This window comes from Lampetra fluviatilis, chromosome 2 (assembly GCF_964198595.1).
Source record: "Lampetra fluviatilis chromosome 2, kcLamFluv1.1, whole genome shotgun sequence".
NCBI lineage: Eukaryota > Metazoa > Chordata > Hyperoartia > Petromyzontiformes > Petromyzontidae > Lampetra > Lampetra fluviatilis.
Genome location: NC_136276.1, coordinates 4,096,937 through 4,112,367, shown reverse-complemented (window position 1 = coordinate 4,112,367; position 15,431 = coordinate 4,096,937).

The following is a 15,431-nucleotide window of genomic DNA, read 5'->3' as shown; positions in this document are numbered from 1 at the left end:
TCCAACATTTTCGCGTGTTTTTCAGCAATTCATGTATGCACCGTTTGCTGTTGTAATGTTCTGACCCGCACCTACTGGACATCCAGTATAAATAAATATTCAGATTCTATGTGTTGAATTTCTTTGCACCATACGTAGCCAAATGTGTTAATCGGAGGACCTTTAACTTGCGTGGGTTTCCGACAGAGACCTGCCCAACTGACGTGAAAACTCAATTACTGCAAATTAAAAAAAATCGTGGAGACACCACTTTTTATTAACCAACTTCAGTTGTCCTTCATCTTGAGTTCTGGCTGACTGGCATGTGTTTGAGTCAACCCGAGTTAGCTGTTCATGGAAAATAGCAAATTTTTTTTTTATCAAGCTTTCAGTGGCAATTTCAAGCAAAGAAGAGAAATTAGTATATTTTAGAATTTTTGCCGTGTTTTATGTCAACCACATTCATTTAAGACTTAACAAGTCCGTTTTTAGACCAGTTATATCATACAAATTGCACGTCAATCCAATATCTATTTCGAATACTTGCAATTACTTCAGACAATAAGAGTAAGGTGCTCAAGGTAGGTGCATGTCTACAAAACACACACCCCTGAAGCAGCCGCCATGGCACTCTGGATGCCCGTAAGGTCAAAGCGAATCCAAGGGAGGTCGATCTTTTAGCAACAACAAATTAAGTGGCATGTAAAGCCCTAAAAATATCGAGTTCGGCTCATTCACCATTTTTCATACACACATTCGTCATCTGAATACCATCGACTTACTTTAAACCATTAAGAATAGTGCCCAAACACACTTTCAGTGTTGACACAACCGCTCTAAGATGTAGAGTGCATGGCCTCCAAATGCGTTATTAAATATTCAGACTCCGGTTGCCTGCTTTTGTGTGGGGCTCCTAAAGTGAGCACCTCTTGAGGTTTCGTGTGTCCTTGCTAAACTCAATTCACAAATGAATAGGAATTCTAAATATTTTTCACGTATCAATCTTTACAGCTGAAAAGTGAATATCTAACATCACAAGGACAAACATTTTTTTAAAAAGTTATGGAATGCCCGAATCAAAACATGTGTTTTATTGATATGGCTCTTACCAGAATATAACTTGTAGCGGTTTACATATTCTATGGGTCTTTCGGTAAAGTCACTAATCGCATTGTTTAAAATTGCGATTTCGATTTGAAATCGATTAATCGTCCAGCCCTAGTCAAAACTGTTGTGTTTAAACATTTACGTAATAATAGACAACATTTTCAGGACACAATAGGCCTTGTCATCTGTATGTAAGCAAAGTTAAAGAAGGTAGCAATGTCAGGGTACTTCAAGCCACTGCATTGTTTAAATTAATTAAATTAATTAGAGGGCTGCGTTGTGGTATACACGGGTAAGTTAATCCCAATTTCGAATTCAGTAAAGGTTCAACATCTGTTGGTGTTCCTGAGTGAGTTGTGAAAACTCTAAATTTCCTTTGGTGGGAACCCAGACAACCGTTGACTCCTGCTGACTTTGCTGTATCGAAGAATTCACTCAATAATTATGACAACAATAGTCTTCGCAATATTGCAAATGCAAAATTAGTTCAATCGTAGGTTCAAATAAATCCGCATTTTCATTGCCTCAGCACTGTGATCCATCCTGCACAACAACGAACATCGTCCCCTCCATCGTCACCGTGCTGCCATTGTGATCACGCAGTCAGACAAGAAAACAAAGATCCACCGTGTAGCCTACGCAGTGTTTAGTCTGTTGTCCCCCCCCCCACCCGCAGCTCCACTTATCACGGTTGGCTACGTACGGCACGAAAGAAGTTCAACATGCATACACAGGCTGATGGGGCGAATATTGTTAGTCAGCATCTATGGTGCACGAGCGGGCGGTGTATGGGCAGAATAATGTTCGGCCGCGAGGGCTAATCTTTTCCACAGATGTTTAAGGCTGAGTTGACCTAGGGAAGGCGCGGAACAGGTTCAGACAATCGCCACGAGAAGACTCGTCCCTCACGAGCCGTCCACAGATATGCACGTGCGGACACTGTGCATAGGAAGAAAAAAAGACCCCGCGGTGACGGGACGCACAGCAGCGGTGCACTCGAACGGGTTCAGTTTTCAGTTTCATTTATTAGGTATAGCCCTGTGAGCCATTCGGCTCTTGAATCGGGTGCGACCGCAACAAACAAAAAATGAACAAGAAAACATCTTAAAGTGACTGTGTGACTAAGCGCAAACAGAAAATCCAAGAAAAGACGGCAAAATATTGCAGTAAAAGCACCGTAGACCAACGCTGTGTGTTCAAAAATCCGAGTGGGATGCAAGTTACACGGGACAGCGGTGTCGGCATAGAGGAACACGGGGTGCGTTTTATTTTTAAAAAGGCATGCAGATCGTGGAGCTGCTGAACATTGATATTGACCTTGACAGCTGTTACCCCACAGTGATTGTCACGGGCTGCAATTGTTACACCAGTGGCATCCGAGTGCGATGCAGACATCATTATAACAGTTGTCCAAACAATTTATGTTCATTGAAAATTATGTTTTTTTTAAATCGATTAATCATGGGAGGGGGGGGGGTCATACGACTTTATTTATATACAGTACTGCAACTGTAAATATTTAAAACGGTCCTGTATTTGATTAAATATTTAGACAAAAAATGAAATGTCAGAAAACTAAACCGCCGTTGTGGAATGCCGTTGTGTACGTACGAGTTGTAAGAATATAGTGCACAATGCATTTAAAATACAGCACATGCTATAATGTACATGTGTATTGTGCACCTTAATCTGTGCTGTGCCTACACGTGTAAGCCATTGTGTGGAAAAGGAAAAACAAGCGGTATATTTGTTGTCGTGTGGTGGAGTAAAGTGTGGGTATGCCTACCTCTTTCAAGGGTGACGAGGGAGGATGGAAAATGGGTGATATGATCAACGTACGTACGCATGAATGTTGAACTCCATTTGCACCGTATGTAGCCAACCGTGCTAATCGAAGGGGCTGTGGGAGGACAACAAAGAGTTTTAAAAATAGATGATTAAAAAGTGCATAGCTCCAGCGGCGTCCTAACATCGGAAGAAAGAGCGTTCCAGACGGCCGCCTAAGCGCATCTGAAAGCGCAAACGACGCAGTGGCCGTCTTTTGTGGGATGGTTAGCCAAAAGCCGCTGCGAGGGTGACCGAAAGAAGAGCCAGACAAAAAAATGACCTCTAGAGCTCCCTCGAGTAGAGGCCCTTCCGCCAGCAATGATATGGGCAAGCAATTGCAGGGCTGCACCTTTACCTTTTAGCTGAGAAACGAGGGCAAATGTACCACGCGAAAACCTGGGCCTCCATGCCACACGTGTCAATCAGTGCACTCATTACTAATTTTCCACTGGAAACACATTTGGTTCCTGACTTTTGACACCGGTCATCGATTTGAAGAATTGTTCACCGGTTTTCAACGGGCCGGTTATTTAGCAACTATTGTAAACGGCACACACCCCCCGCCTCCGTGCCCCACCACCAAGGGTTTCTGTGCTCTCCCAAATACATTTACCCAGTGACTGCCACTGCTCGATACGTTGGGAGTCTGTTGATGATCACCTCCTTCACAATGAAGCCTCCATCTGTTTTCCGAGACGCGTGAAGTTTTTACATTTAAACATTAAATATCGACAATTCGCCGAGGAATGTATACGCCATAAATGACAAGATTCCATTATTGCCAAGGAATGATTCTGACTGACACATTATTTAGAACCAAGAACTGGACGAGGAAGAATACTGGGAATTCGATTTCATTAGTGTTGTCCGTATTGTGCAGTGGCGTGTGTCATCGGACACGTACCTCAAGAGAATGTTCTCCCACTGTAACAGTAAAACACTCTGCAAAATTTATAAAACGGTGGAAAATGGGTTGCATTAGTGCATGGTGCCATAACTAAGTGCAAAGGTCTTGCAGGAACTGAGTGCACCATCCCCTTCAAACTCCATCACCCATCTTCCACCCTCCCTCATCACCCATCTCCCACCCTCCCTCATCACCCATCTTCCACCCTCCCTCATCACCCATCTCCCCCCACCACTCATCACCCATCTCCCACCTCCCCTCATCACCCATCTCCCACCATCCCACATCACCCATCTCCCACCTCCCTCATCACCCATCTCCCACCCTCCCTCATCACCCATCTCCCACCTCCCTCATCACCCATCTCCCACCCTCATCACCCATCTTCCACCCTCCCTCATCACCCATCTCCCCCCACCCCTCATCACCCATCTTCCACCTCCCCTCATCACCCATCTCCCACCATCCCACATCACCCATCTCCCACCTCCCTCATCACCCATCTCCCACCCTCCCTCATCACCCATCTCCCACCTCCCTCATCACCCATCTCCCACCCTCATCACCCATCTTCCACCCTCCCTCATCACCCATCTCCCCCCACCCCTCATCACCCATCTTCCACCTCCCCTCATCACCCATATCCCACAATACCACATCACCCATCTCCCACCTCCCTTATCACCCATCTCCCACCCTCCCTCATCACCCATCTCCCCCCACCCCTCATCACCCATCTTCCACCTCCCCACATCACCCATCTCCCACCTCCCTTATCACCCATCTCCCACCCTCCCTCATCACCCATCTTCCACCTCCCCTCATCACCCATATCCCACAATACCACATCACCCATCTCCCACCTCCCTCATCACCCATCTCCCACCCTCCCTCATCACCCATCTTCCACCCTCCCTCATCACCCATCTCCCCCCACCCCTCATCACCCATCTTCCACCTCCCCTCATCACCCATATCCCACAATACCACATCACCCATCTCCCACCCTCCCTCATCACCCATCTCCCACCCTCCCTCATCACCCATCTCCCACCCTCCATCACAGGGCCAGCGCTAGGCCGGTGCTGGGTGGGTATCCCCGCACGACCAAATGTCCCTTTGGCCCACCCAAGTTCACTCTGCTTAGCGGTGACTATCACTGTCATTATGGTGGCTCCCCAGCGCGATGGCTCTATGTGGGATACGCATTATTCAATTCTCTTTCATGTCGTTTAAAACATTTACGTCTTTACAGAACAGTTTATTTTACATGATATATGTAGGAAATTCCAAACGGTGGACGTTACGGGTTTTCAAATAGCAATAAAACAGACTTATGGTGGCAGAGTATGCAAAAGAACTTAAGTTACCACTCTGGAAGTGAGAAAACATATTGTCAGATTTAACAGTGGATTTCAAGGCTTGCTTTTTTCCCATTGTCTTTTAAGTCTATGATGAATATTTTTTTTGCTCACGGATGACAGTTGTGTACTAGGGGGCCGAGCAGTTTCTGGAAAAGGTATGAATGATTCTTCAGGGAGGTGGGATCGTTTACATCTATAAACAAACGTGGCATTGCAGGCCTTCAATGGAATGGTTTCTGGGGTCATGAAGCAGTAGTCAAGATGTGGAACATGAATGCAGATAAGTGAAGGAGACAGATCCCTATTGGGGAGGAATAAGGTTTGTGGAGTAGCAGCAGATGGCCGAGGTAGGGAAAAGTAGACATGAGGTGGTGGTGGTCACTCACGTGCCAGGCAAAATAGTGGTGAGAAAGGTGGACATGGTGTCAGAGATAGACAAGACCATGGGAGTGAGTGCGAGATGAGAGTAGTTGGGAGGGATCCGTGAACTCTCATAATTAATTACGGGAAAGTGGTTGAGAAGGAATTAGATGGACAGCCAAAGTGGAGAACACCTCCATTCTTCTCACTTACCGGACGTATTGGGAGAAAACGCATGCATGTTCAATTGGAATGGTCTGATGATAACACTATGTAACACGTTTTTTGTTCCTGGGTAGTAAGTGTTGCTTTCTAATTGCTTATGCCTCAAAAGTATAGAAAATGGCTGTTATTCCCCACAAACTTTGCTTTTGTGACCAGGACTTTATGTGAAGGAATGACACAAATGCACACCACGTTTTCTTATTGAAAATATATACATTTGTAAATATCACTGTCCTGGTCACAAAAGCAAAGTTTGTGGGGAATAATATCAATTTTTCTGTACTTTTGAGGCATAAGCAATTTGAAAATAACACTTACTACCCAGGAACAAAAAAATCATTGTTTTGATACACAGCGTTATTAGTGATGGCACGCCCCCTGGTGTTGGAACCAATGCGGCACTTTGTGACGTTAGGAGCCTCGTCCAACGCTGACTTCCGGTGGTCGGTGTAAATTTGTTGTTGTTGCTGTTCTGACACTGCTGGACCGAGAGAGATGGTGACAACGTGAGGGCTGCGTCCAACAGTGGGAAAGAACATGGCCGATGATGAATCGAACCAAATCCATGTGTATGTTTTTAAAGGTTACTTCTTAATCCGAACTCACAGCCCTAGAGGGTGGCAGTGAAGTGGATGGGGAAGGAAATTGACGAATATAGGAATGTAGTTGGTGGAAACAAAGCCCATGAACCCATCCTTGGTGCGGTTCCTTGGACCAGACCTGGATCGTTCATGAGCCGACAGGCACCAGCTCTTAGTGGAAACAAGGCACCTCAGATTCGCACCGTTGGAATGTGCTTACTTGTTAGAGAGTCTCTCAATGAAGCAACCTTAGTATGGTGACAAGCTGCTGGACATCTGTTACTACTGGACATATGTGAAAAAGAGTCTTTGTAGCTCATCGGATTCCTCCAGAATAAAGATTATGATTCTTATAAGTGGCGAAATTTAATATTGTTATTTGCAGGCTCCTTACGGATTAGGTGCAGTTGTACAATGATTGCTCGCGGTTATTCTTACATCTGTAATAATTCTCCGGAGACGGATTCGGAATCGGTCTTCTTTATTTTCACTTCACGGTACACTTGTTCCCACACGCTCCGTTGCTGGCAGACAACGGAGAGCGGCAAACTCCCACAACTCCCACCGCGCACGTGGCACCCGGAGCCCCGTTCGCGCGTGGCTCTCACCCCGTTCAGTTCCCCGGTCTCCTCTCGATCATCCCTCTCTCCTCCCTCTTAATCCCTTCGTCACGTGGTCCCCCCAGCCAATCCTCCATGGGCAATCTTGACCGTTCTCGATGGTTCCCTGTCACTCCCGGGACCACGCCTCTTATCCGGATCCCCATTAGCTGGGGCCCCAATGGCTGGGCCAATCACCCCTGATGACATGCCGTGATCACGCCGGCCCCACGCTCCCTATCTCGACCCTTATTGGCTACAAGCAGGACCGGCAAGCCAATCCCCCACGTGAACCCACTATAGCTGTTATTACACATACATAGCAGCACCTTGTGTTTGTGCTCAGCTCAGTAGCTTTGCTCATGTGGGACAGGAAGTGATACAATCCATAGATTTTTTTTTGTAAGTTCAACGATTTGCACTTTTCACCAAACGATATTCTAAAACAGCCGCTGTTCTTTGTCAGATGATAAATAATACGATGATGAGTGTCCCCCATAATTATACAAAACATAATTATACAATTACAGCATTTGAAAGCAATTTCATGATTCTAAAGATAAGGAATATGTAAACAGGTACATTGATATAATTGCACAAACATGTTATTCTAAAATATTAATTACCTGCCTTTTTCAAAAGACATTACATTTGCAGCGCTTTAATTTTGTTTATGAACTGAGTAACTAAACACACATTTTATTACATTGCAATGTATAAAGTAGTAGAGTAGAAGCAAGCTGAGGATGTAAAGTCTTTCTTTTATTAAGTGAGACAACTAGCTGACCTAAAGAGACTTTAAAAAATCACCCAGCTAAAGATCAACATGTAGATGGACAATTCTCAAAATTTGCAACATCTTATATATATACCACAATGAAGGGTGTTTAAAGCTTAAGGAAAAAAAATTCTGAAATCTGGATCGCCCAACTTTTTATATATTTTAAAGGTAAAGATTTAGCCCTGCGATGATAACACCTGCCCATGCCACTGTTCGCAAACGGGCCTCCAACTAGAGTGGAGCTCGAGAGAGTCCCTCTGTCAGGTATTTGGCCTACTCTTCCACGCTGACCATACATTTTGGATATAGGTGGACGTGGCCCCACTTCACCCCACCGCAAACGACTTTGCCAATCGACGAATTGTGTTTTCCCCATTAATACTGCCACACCTGCAGCACGAACCGGCAACCTCTGTATCGCAAATCCAGTGTGCTAACCATTACACAGCGCCCCTTGTGATGCTAGCAGACGTTTTGTTGGAATGTAGCCAAAAGAGAGAGGAGATGCCGGAGAAGATGTGGAGCATCGTGGTGTGAATTCGTGTGCGGAACGAGGTGTGTATTATGACATGGTAAGTCCGTGAGGATGGCGAGGGTACCGTCCTCAAGCAGTGGGTTGATCATTGCCGCTGAAGACGATGATGTAAAGGATGACTGTGTGCAATGTGTACGTGTGCATAGGTGTTCGCTAACAACACTTGTCCCTCCAGTCTGTACAGGCTATATGGGAGGATCTTTGTCTTTGTGTCTGTTCAGGGTCTACAAACAACAACAAAAACATGCCATCCCTGCTCCAAAGCCGGTTATGCAATCATAAAAGTAATGAGAGAGGCATTCGATGTTCCTGTTTAGATTATGTTTGAGCGTTTTTGTAAAGCGTGTAGTATTGCCCGCACTGTTATAAATACTGCGGTGACATCTCATTCGATGTTTTCTATCTGCAGCCACGGTAATCAATCGGTCTGTTTTTTTTTACGATTTGTGTAAACCCAATGTACAAATGCAGTTTTAGCCACATGGGGGTGAACGCCACACACGCACACGGTGCAGTAACACCACGCACGGTTCACACGTTCAGTGACACGTTCATGCGTTGTGGGCACGCTTGCCCTTTGTGCAATGTGTAATGTGATGGTACCATTGGAAAACATTTTGCAACAATGAAGTTGTGCTGAACAATGCTTTGTGCGTACATCCCTCTGGGGATTTATATAAATGCAGCCCAGCTTTAAAACAAGAATAATAGAATAGGTGATGAAAGTTTTTTTTAAAAATCCTTCATTATTTAAAACAGGAGCACAGGTATATATAGAGGCAGGGCAACACACCTGTGGTTTGTTGTGTATCGATAAAGGTGCAGCGCTGAAATTGCTTACTCATGCCACTGCTGGTGAACAAGCCTCCACTAGCGGGGAGTTATAGAGTCTCTCTCGAGGCTATGTTGGCCTAGTCTTCCATTGTGGCCATGATGTCTTGCAAGATGTGACAGTACCCACACTTTACCCCACCACACACATGCTAGCGATCGACTGCAGTGGACCTATCTATATGTAGTGGTGGTATTGACGTGCGCCGACTGTGACAGTGATGGATCACGGGGCGGCGCGGGGTGCGGGGTTGGGCACGCGTTGTGGGCGTGGTGTGGACGCGCGCGCCGGGAGTGACAGATGACGGGGCGGCGCGGCGTGAGTGGTGAGGCACGATGAGATGTGGGAAAAGAGGATCGTAGCCAGCGCCCGGCGATTGGTCGAATAAGTGGGTGCTCGCAGCGACGTCCGCAGGTGGGGTATAAAGGGGGACGCGCGAGAGCACTCGGGGAGAGTTACCCAGTTGAAGACCCGAAGACGGAGCTGAAGACCTAGTGCCACGAGACCCCTAGTCCCGCCGTCCTTGTGGGGACCGGGGCCCTGTGTGGCTCGGAGGCGAGGCTGTGGGACCCGGGGTCCGACGCCCCCGTGGGTCGGGCTGGGGACCCACAGTCGAGACGGATACCCCGGGCAGGGAGTGTCCCGAGTAGCTCAGGGGCGTTAGTCGCCGAGTAGCTAAGTGGATGTTGGTCATCCGAGTAGCTCAGTGGCGTTAGTCGCCGAGTAGCTAAGTGGGTGTTTGTCACCCGAGATACTAAGTGGATGTTGGTCATCCGAGTAGCTCAGTGGGCGTTAGTCGCCAAGTAGCTAAGTGGGTGTTTGTCACCCGAGATACTAAGTGGATGTTGGTCATCCGAGTAGCTCAGTGGGCGTTAGTCGCCAAGTAGCTAAGTGGGTGTTTGTCACCCGAGATACTAAGTGGGTGTTTTTTACACAGCAATTCAGGCCGTATCTTTACGGCCGTCATTTTACGGTCCGGACGGACCATGCGGCTCTACAATACGCTATGCGCGTGGCACAGCCATCGGGCCAATTGTCCCGATGGTTGGAGGTCCTTCAAGACTACCAATTCACGACGATTTACCGCAAGGGGTTGCGACACTCAAACGCGGACGCCTTGTCGCGGTTGCCGCCGTGCACGGACTGCACATGTTTGTTGGGATCGGCGCGGTGCAAACCCCCGGTCGCCGGCACCCCGGGAGTTGCGCTCGCCGCCACTGACACCCCGGGAGAGGACGCCCCCACGGGGAGGGATTCGCTGTTGTCGTTGCCCCTCATTGAGTGGGGCCGCCTCCAGATGTCCGACAGCTCCCTACTTACGCTACGTCGGAAAGTTGGCGCTCCCGAAGAAGGGGAGGCGCGGGTCGGTTCCTGGGTGTGCAGACAGGGCCTTTTGATGAGGTGGGACAACATGTCCCGGCGTCACGTGCTCGTTGTGCCTGTCGCTATGCGGGGTAGGGTTGTTCTGGCAGCTCATGAACGGCTCATGCATCTGGGTTTTCACAAAACGCTCGCCCTAATCCAGCGAGACTATTATTGGCCGGGGATGGGTAACGACGTGGCGAATATTCTTAAGGGATGCGTAGGGTGCGCCAAAAGGAAACCGCCACCATTGGCAGCTAATCCACCGCTGCAATCCATTCAGGTTTCGCGTATAAACGAATTGGTAGCGTTGGACATCTTGGGGCCCTTTCCGGCTACACCAAGGGGAAATAGGTTCCTGCTGGTTGGCGTGGAATACTTCACCCGATGGCCTATGGCATGGCCGCTCGCCAACCAGTCGGCTGCGGCGGTGGCGGACGCCTTTGTCCAGGGTTATGTGTTGGACAAGGGCGCCCCCGAACGCTTGCTGACGGATCAAGGGAAGAATTTTTCGAGCGTTTTGTTGCGCGAGGTGTGCGACCTGTTGGGTACAAAGAAAGTGCGTACTTCCCCCTACCACCCGCAGACTGACGGGATGGTTGAGCGTCTGAACAGGACGATTACGTCTATGTTGTGCCAACAGGTCTGCGACGATCAGGTTGATTGGGACTTACAGGTGCCGGGGGTACTCGCGGCCTATCGAATGGCCCCTCATGCGGCGACGGGGTTTTCCCCATTTTTTCTTATGTATGGGCGGGAGGCCGATCCGGCCATGGACGTCCAACTGGGGATTTCCCAGCCACGTGCAAAATCTAAATTGGCAGACCACATCAAATTTAATATCGCCAAATTGACTGAAGCGCGGGAGGCGGCAAGGTTGAATTCGCGGTCGCGGCAAATTGCAAACGAGAAATTGCATGAGCGGAGGGTGCATACGCATGATTGGAAACCAGGCGATAAGGCCTGGCTGCATTGTCCACATGCACCGTTGGCTACGTCCCCCAAGTTGTTGAGACCTTGGAGGGGACCGGTGGAAATTGTGCGGGTTGCACGACCCCAGAGTATACAGATTAAATGGGGGAAACGCCGTTGGTACGTGCACCCCTCCCGACTGAAGCCCTATGCGGCACCGTGTGACCCCGTTCTGTGCCGTGACGACCGGGCGTGTGATGTGACCGTCGACTCGGGGAGGGAGGTGTCGCAGGCTGATCCTCACGTGTCTCCACCTGACCCACCCCCAGGTGCCTCGGGCTTGACGGCTGCTGACCGTCGAGAGCCTGAACCCCGGGGCACGCACGAGTCCTCGATGCCTGGCCGATGTCTTCCTGAACCGCCGGCACCACCGGACGTTCAACCGCGTCTGGTGCCGTACGACGGACCGGCAAGGCGGACTCGGGCTAGGTCTCAACAATTTTCATGAAGACGTTTTTTCTCTACACCGAGCTCGCCCGGTGTTCCCCTCTGCCGGGGTAATGTCCCGTTGTAGGGACGCTCGGAAGAAAAAGGGGACACTGCACGAGTCGAAAGAAAAAAAAAATTTTCCCATTTATTTCCCTTTTTGCATACACATTGCTATTGTCACTCGCCGGTTTGTATATATTGTTCTATTGTCGCGGTGGCATTGGTTGAGGGTTGCGGATGGTAGTGTTCGCGTCGTGTTGTGTTGTTAGGTTAGTTGTTGTTCTTGTTGTTGTGTTGTGTTACGGGGCACACAGGGGGGTTTGTATATTTTTATAGCAGCCGGGGCGGCTGCGAGCTATGTGGTAGGGGGTGATGTAGTGGTGGTATTGACGTGCGCCGACTGTGACAGTGATGGATCACGGGGCGGCGCGGGGTGCGGGGTTGGGCACGTGTTGTGGGCGTGGTGTGGACGCGCGCGCCGGGAGTGACAGATGACGGGGCGGCGCGGCGTGAGTGGTGAGGCACGATGAGATGTGGGAAAAGAGGATCGTAGCCAGCGCCCGGCGATTGGTCGAATAAGTGGGTGCTCGCAGCGACGTCCGCAGGTGGGGTATAAAGGGGGACGCGCGAGAGCACTCGGGGAGAGTTACCCAGTTGAAGACCCGAAGACGGAGCTGAAGACCTAGTGCCACGAGACCCCTAGTCCCGCCGTCCTTGTGGGGACCGGGGCCCTGTGTGGCTCGGAGGCGAGGCTGTGGGACCCGGGGTCCGACGCCCCCGTGGGTCGGGCTGGGGACCCACAGTCGAGACGGATACCCCGGGCAGGGAGTGTCCCGAGTAGCTCAGGGGCGTTAGTCGCCGAGTAGCTAAGTGGATGTTGGTCATCCGAGTAGCTCAGTGGCGTTAGTCGCCGAGTAGCTAAGTGGGTGTTTGTCACCCGAGATACTAAGTGGATGTTGGTCATCCGAGTAGCTCAGTGGGCGTTAGTCGCCAAGTAGCTAAGTGGGTGTTTGTCACCCGAGATACTAAGTGGATGTTGGTCATCCGAGTAGCTCAGTGGGCGTTAGTCGCCAAGTAGCTAAGTGGGTGTTTGTCACCCGAGATACTAAGTGGGTGTTTGTCACCCGAGATACTAAGTGGGTGTTTGTCACCCGAGATACAAAGTAGGTGTTAGTCACCTGTGAACGAGTTTGATAAAATAAAGAGTGTGTTACCCGTGAAGTCGTCTCCCGCCGAGTTACTACATTACATATACCACGGCAGCGTCCACGTGGTTACATATACTCAGAACCGGCCCTAGACCTTTGGGGGCCCTAAGCAAAATTTGGTTGGAGGCCCCTTTGATGTATGATTTTTTTCACCCACTCGCTAGCAGTGACTCTAGGGGGCCCTCTGCTGGCCACGGGGCCCTTTGCAATTGCAAGGGTCGCTTAGTGGCTGGGCCGGCTCTGCATATACTCTAGGTATTCTCTGTGAGTCTACGTCAATTAACTACAGTGGTTCCAACCGGTATCAAAGCACCGCGTCTTCGTGCTCATATAAGCAATGAGGTTTCGCTCGTCTTATTTAATGAGCACGAATGGTAGACATTGACATTCCACCCACATTGCCTTTCCATCCATAAGTTGGTCTTTTCATCCACAAGACAACCGATGATAATTTCCTACCAAGAGGTACTCATTTTATCTACCTGCAAAGATGATAGGTGAGTCGACCCCTGTCTGGGATTTAAACTTGTACCCTGTGCGATGCTTCAATAAACTGTACTCATTATGCCCTTGCAGATGGCACAACACACATGGTGTAAAGCCATTTTTGCTATTGTGGCGATCAAGGTTTGTACCTAACATAACTGCCAGATCATCATCATTAAGTTTGTCCGCTGCTGGATGATTCTTGACATCGTGTCACCATCTCTCGGTGGCCCTGCGGTGCCACAATGATTCTAATTTCCGTGCATAAACCGATCTCATTGCTCATTCATGCGGTGGTTGTTTTCCATACTTTGGCTGCCATTACGTCTTGTCTCTCACCCATCATGACTGCGACACGTGTCCTTAGGCAAGCCTAATTGCTTACATAAACAGTTAATAAGATGTCTCTCAATTCAATGTGTTCCCTAATCCACGTGTTTATGAATCACACTGAAAGACAACAATCTCTCACCACGATGGCGCTATTGGTGCTTTATTTCTTTGATCAGACACTGATGCATGAAATCTTTGGTGACTTCATCAATTTCCTTCGAGTCAAATTTTTTCACAAAAATTACACGCATAATGGCGCTTAATACTCATTTATTCTTTCTGGAATATGATTAATTATATGCATGTTCTCTATTGTGGCAAAAGCTTTCCAAAATCGAGCTTGCTCACATTGTTGGTTGGCCAATTTAGGTTGCATCCTGGTTACATCTTGGTTACATCTTGGTTACATCTTGCTTAACTATGGATATTAATGTTGTAGTTTGTGTCCCTTTATAAACAGAACAAAATATTGAGCTATCATTCTCTAATTATTCTTTTCATTTTTGTGAAAAACAATTAGTAAACCATCACCAGCCAGTGCCGGATTAAGCTAGTGTGGGGCCTGTAGCATGGCCCTAAATAAATAAATAAAACATGATTATTAAAATACACATATTTTTTACTTGAATGGTAAAGTAATTGTATTTTTTCATTTGCTATACAGCCAGATAATAGGACAAATCGCTAACCTTAAACACCTAGTCGTTCATAAAAGCTGAAGGCAGTATAGTACTATAGTAATAGAGCGAGTGCAGAACCACTGAATCAAAATTGATAGCTTGAAAGCATTGTCGCCATCCTTCTCGGTCCTGGAATTCCACAATCCAACTCACTCCTGCTCATTGCTCCATCTCCTCTGGAGTCATCCTCTCAAGCGCTTCCCTCCTTTGGCTGCTATTCCATCATCGGTATGTCCTGCCCAAGCCTGCTTATTTTCCTGAATAAGAAGTTTCTATTATGCAATTAGTCAACGATCCATGCGTTCCCCTTTCTGTTTGTCAATGGCATTCCCAGCATTTATCTCACCGTACCTATACACACTTTTCAGCTCCTGTTTCCACGTTCTTTATCCGACTTTATATTTCTGATAAATGCCACGGCGGATAATATGCAGGGAATGAATCCTGTTTTTCTTTACGCACAACGATGTCGTTGCTTTTAATTGTCAAATGTAATTTTCTAAAAAGCACTCGACGCTGCCATTGGCTTGCCTCTTTTATTTCATCACTTTGATTCCAGTCGGCCTGCAACACCGTTGTGTGTTTCCAGAAGGAGCCCTTAAACATTTTTTTTTCTTGAATCAGTGAACATGTTTAATCAGTGACCATGATCATGTTTATTTTCCGCACCTCCGATTAGCGCGGTTGACTACGTATGGTGCGAAAGAAGTTCAGAATACACGTTATACGTCACTTAAACCTTGCTTATATTTATCATCTTCAGCCCCACCTAACAGCCTTCCCTGTCAAGCTCTTTAATCATGTTTTGTTATACATTCCATTATGCATTCTATTAAGTACAACACCAATGAAACCAACCATTTA